General features: G+C 39.7%; 1 pseudogene; it reads right to left on the bottom strand.

Annotated features, from left to right (window-relative positions):
* Window positions 1-4,394: 4,394 nt before the first annotated feature.
* The window catches only part of LOC114557933 (phosphatidylinositol 4-kinase beta-like), an 11,995-nt pseudogene continuing 11,420 nt past the window's right edge, over window positions 4,395-4,969 (bottom strand).

Raw genomic sequence — 4,969 nt, 5'->3', positions numbered from 1 at the left:
ATATACTACGGTTAGCAGAATATATAGAAATATATACTACGGTTAGCAGAATATATAGAAATATATACTACGGTTAGCAGAATATATAGAAATATATACTACAGTTAGCAGAATATATAGAAAAAATATACTAAGGTTAGCAGAATATATAGAAATATATACTAAGGTTAGCAGAATATATAGAAAATATATACTAGGGTTAGCAGAATATATAGAAAATATATATATAGAAATATATAACAGTTAGCAGAATATATATATATACTAGGGTTAGCAGAATATATAGAAATATATACTAAGGTTAGCAGAATATATAGAAAATATAGGGTTACTACAGAATATATAGAAAGCAGAAATATAGAAAATATAGGGGTTAGCAGAAATATATAGAAATATATACTACGGTTAGCAGAATATATAGAAATATATACTAAGGTTAGCAGAATATATAGAAAATATATACCACGGTTAGCAGAATATATAGAAAATATATACGGTTAGCAGAATATATAGAAGAATATATAGAAATATATATACTAGGGTTAGCAGAATATAGAATAGTTAGCAGAATATAAAATATATACTACGGTTAGCAGAATATAGAAAATATAGAAATATATATATACTAGGGTTAGCAGAATATATAGAAATATATACTACTAAGGTTAGCAGAATATATAGAAAATAGGGTTAGCAGAAATATAGAAACATAAGGTTAGGGTTAGCAGAATATATAGAAATATATACCAGGTTAGCAGAATATATAGAATATATACTAGGTTAGCAGAATATATAGAAATATATATAGGGTTAGCAGAATATATAGAAATATATTAGCAGAATATAGAAATATATAGAAATATATACTAAGGTTAGCAGTTAGCAGAATATATAGAAAATATATACTAAGGTTAGCAGAATATATAGAAATATATATATATACTAAGGTTAGCAGAATATATAGAAAATATATACTAAGGTTAGCAGAATATATAGAAAATATATATAGCAGAATATATAGGTTAGGGTTAGCAGAATATAGAAATATATACGGGTTAGCAGAATATAGAAATATATATATATAATATATAGAAATATTAGCAGAATATATATAGAAATATATACTACGGTTAGCAGAATATATAGAAATATATACTACGGTTAGCAGAATATATAGAAATATATACTAAGGTTAGCAGAATATATAGAAATATATATACTACGGTTAGCAGAATATATAGAAATATATATACTACAGTTAGCAGAATATATAGAAATATATACTAAGGTTAGCAGAATATATAGAAATATATACTAAGGTTAGCAGAATATATAGAAATATATACTACGGTTAGCAGAATATATAGAAATATATACTACGGTTAGCAGAATATATAGAAATATATACTAAGGTTAGCAGAATATATAGAAATATATACTACGGTTAGCAGAATATATAGAAAAATAATAGGTTAGCAGAGGTATAGAAGAATATATAGAAAATATATAGAACGGTTAGCAGAATAGATAGAAATATATATACTACAGTTAGCAGAATATTAGAAAGAATATAAGGTTAGAAATATATAGAAACATATACACGGTTAGCAGAATATATAGAAATATATACTAAGGTTAGCAGAATATATAGAAAGAATATACGGTTAGCAGAATATATATATAAGTTAGCAGAATATATAGAAAAATATACTACGGTTAGCAGAATATATAGAAAATATATACCACGGTTAGCAGAATATATAGAAAATATATACAGTTACAGAATATATAGAAACATATATATAGTTAGCAGAATATATAGAAATATATACTACGGTTAGCAGAATATATATAGAAAATATATACTAAGGTTAGCAGAAATATAGAAATATATAACCATATATAGCAGAATATATAGCAGAATAGTTAGCAGAATATATAGAAATATATACTACAGGTTAGCAGAATATATAGAAAATATATAAAGGTTAGCAGAAATATAGAAAACTAACGGTTAGCAGAATATATAGAAAATATACTAAGGTTAGCAGAATATAGAAAATATACCACGGTTAGCAGAATATATAGAAAATATATACTACGGTTAGCAGAATATATAGAAATATAGAAATATATAAGCAGAATATATAGAAAATATATACTACAGTTAGCAGAATATATAGAAATATATACTAAGGTTAGCAGAATATATAGAAATATATACTAAGGTTAGCAGAATATATAGAAATATATACTACGGTTAGCAGAATATATAGAAATATATACTAAGGTTAGCAGAATATATAGAAAGATATACTACAGTTAGACACAGTCAGTCAGAATATGTAGAGGACTGTGGGAGGATCTAGAGGACTGTGGGAGGGTCTAGAGGACTGTGGGAGGGTCTAGAGGACTGTGGGAGGGTCTAGAGGACTGTGGGAGGGCCTAGAGGACTGTGGGAGGATCTAGAGGACTGTGGGAGGGTCTAGAGGACTGTGGGAGGATCTAGAGGACTGTGGGAGGATCTAGAGGACTGTGGGAGGATCTAGAGGACTGTGGGAGGGTCTAGAGGACTGTGGGAGGGTCTAGAGGACTGTGCGAGGGTCTAGAGGACTGTGGGAGGGTCTAGAGGACTGTGGGAGGATCTAGAGGACTCTGGGAGGGTCTAATGGACTCTGGGAGGGTCTAGAGGACTGTGGGAGGGTCTAGAGGACTGTGGGAGGATCTAGAGGACTGTGGGAGGATCTAGAGGACTGTGGGAGGATCTAGAGGATCTAGAGGACTGTGGGAGGATCTAGAGGACTGTGGGAGGGTCTAGAGGACTGAGGGAGGATCTAGAGGACTGTGGGAGGGTCTAGAGGACTGTGGGAGGGTCTAGAGGACTATGGGAGGATCTAGAGGACTGTGGGAGGATCTAGAGGACTGTGGGAGGATCTAGAGGACTGTGGGAGGGTCTAAAGGACTGTGGGAGGGTCTAGAGGACTGTGGGAGGGTCTAGAGGACTGTGGGAGGGTGTAGAGGACTGTGGGAGGGTCTAGAGGACTGTGGGAGGATCTAGAGGACTGTGCGAGGGTCTAGAGGACTGTGCGAGGGTCTAGAGGACTGTGGGAGGATCTAGAGGACTGTGGGAGGATCTAGAGGACTGTGGGAGGATCTACAGGACTGTGGGAGGATCTAGAGGTCTAGAGGACTGTGGGAGGATCTAGATGACTGTGGGAGGGTCTGGAGGATCTAGAGGACTGTGGGAGGATCTAGAGGACTGTGGGAGGGTCTAGAGGACTGTGGGAGGGTCTAGAGGACTGAGGGAGGATCTAGAGGACTGTGCGAGGGTCTAGAGGACTGTGGGTGGGTCTAGAGGACTGTGGGAGGATCTAGAGGACTGTGGGAGGGTCTGGAGGATATAGAGGACTGTGGGAGGATCTAGAGGACTGTGGGAGGGTCTAGAGGACTGTGGGAGGGTCTAAAGGACTGTGGGAGGGTCTAGAGGACTGTGGGAGGGTCTAGAGGACTGTGGGAGGGTGTAGAGGACTGTGGGAGGATCTAGAGGACTGTGCGAGGGTCTAGAGGACTGTGCGAGGGTCTAGAGGACTGTGCGAGGGTCTAGAGGACTGTGGGAGGATCTAGAGGACTGTGGGAGGATCTAGAGGACTGTGGGAGGATCTAGAGGTCTAGAGGACTGTGGGAGGATCTAGATGACTGTGGGAGGGTCTGGAGGATCTAGAGGACTGTGGGAGGATCTAGAGGACTGTGGGAGGGTCTAGAGGACTGAGGGAGGATCTAGAGGACTGTTGGAGGGTCTAGAGGACTGTGGGTGGGTCTAGAGGACTGTGGGAGGATCTAGAGGACTGTGGGAGGGTCTGGAGGATCTAGAGGACTGTGGGAGGATCTAGAGGACTGTGGGAGGGTCTAGAGGACTGTGGGAGGGTCTAGAGGACTGTGTGAGGGTGTAGAGGACTGTGGGAGGGTGTAGAGGACTGTGGGAGGATCTAGAGGACTGTGGGAGGGTCTAGAGGACTGTGGGAGGGTCTAGAGGACTGTGGGAGGATCTAGAGGACTGTGGGAGGGTCTAGAGGACTGTGGGAGGGTCTCGAGGACTCTGGGAGGGTCTAGAGGACTGTGGGAGGGTCTCGAGGACTCTGGGAGGGTCTAGAGGACTGTGGGAGGGTCTAGAGGACTCTGGGAGGGTCTAGAGGACTGTGGGAGGATCTAGAGGACTCTGGGAGGGTCTAGAGGACTCTGGGAAGATCTAGAGGACTCTGGGAAGATCTAAAGGACTCTGGGAGGATCTAGAGGACTGTGGGAGGGTCTAGAGGACTGTGGGAGGATCTAGAGGACTGTGGGAGGATCTAGAGGACTGTGGGAGGATCTACAGGACTGAAGGGTCCAAGGGTCACTCACCGGACCTTCTCCTCCCAGGGTTCCTTGAGGGCCACGGCCGAGGGGTCCTCGGGGTCCCGTTTAAAGGTGGTGGGGGCCTGGGCCAGCTGCTCCGACAGACGCCGCCTGCAACACGCAAACACCACACAGTCACCCAGGGGAGCCCAACTAAAACTCAACGACAACATGGCAACTCAAAAGAACTGCAAAAATGTGACGAAAAGTGGAAAGAAATGACAAAGACATCTACAGTTAGACACATACATGTTACGTTAACATCATCCTGTTGAGATACATTAGCATGAGTGTGTGTGTGTGTGTGTGTGTGTGTGTGTGTCTGTTTCTGAAAAAAAACATGAAATTGTGACAAAAAGTGGGGGAAAAAATGACAAAAAAAAGCGTCAAATTGCACAAAAAAAATGACAAAAACATCGAAAATAGGCAACACAAAATAGCCGTTAAAATGAGACGAAAAGTGGAAAAGAATTTAAAAAATGTTGAAAAAATAATAAATAAAAACCGAAAAACAATAAGTGAGAAACATGTCCAAAACAAGCGTCAAATTGCAGCAAAAATGACAAAAATGTTGGAC

The sequence above is a fragment of the Perca flavescens genome, chromosome 6 (assembly GCF_004354835.1).
Source record: "Perca flavescens isolate YP-PL-M2 chromosome 6, PFLA_1.0, whole genome shotgun sequence".
Classification (NCBI taxonomy): domain Eukaryota; kingdom Metazoa; phylum Chordata; class Actinopteri; order Perciformes; family Percidae; genus Perca; species Perca flavescens.
The sequence above is the reverse complement of the archived record's forward strand: the minus strand, read 5'-3'. Positions and strand labels throughout refer to the sequence as shown.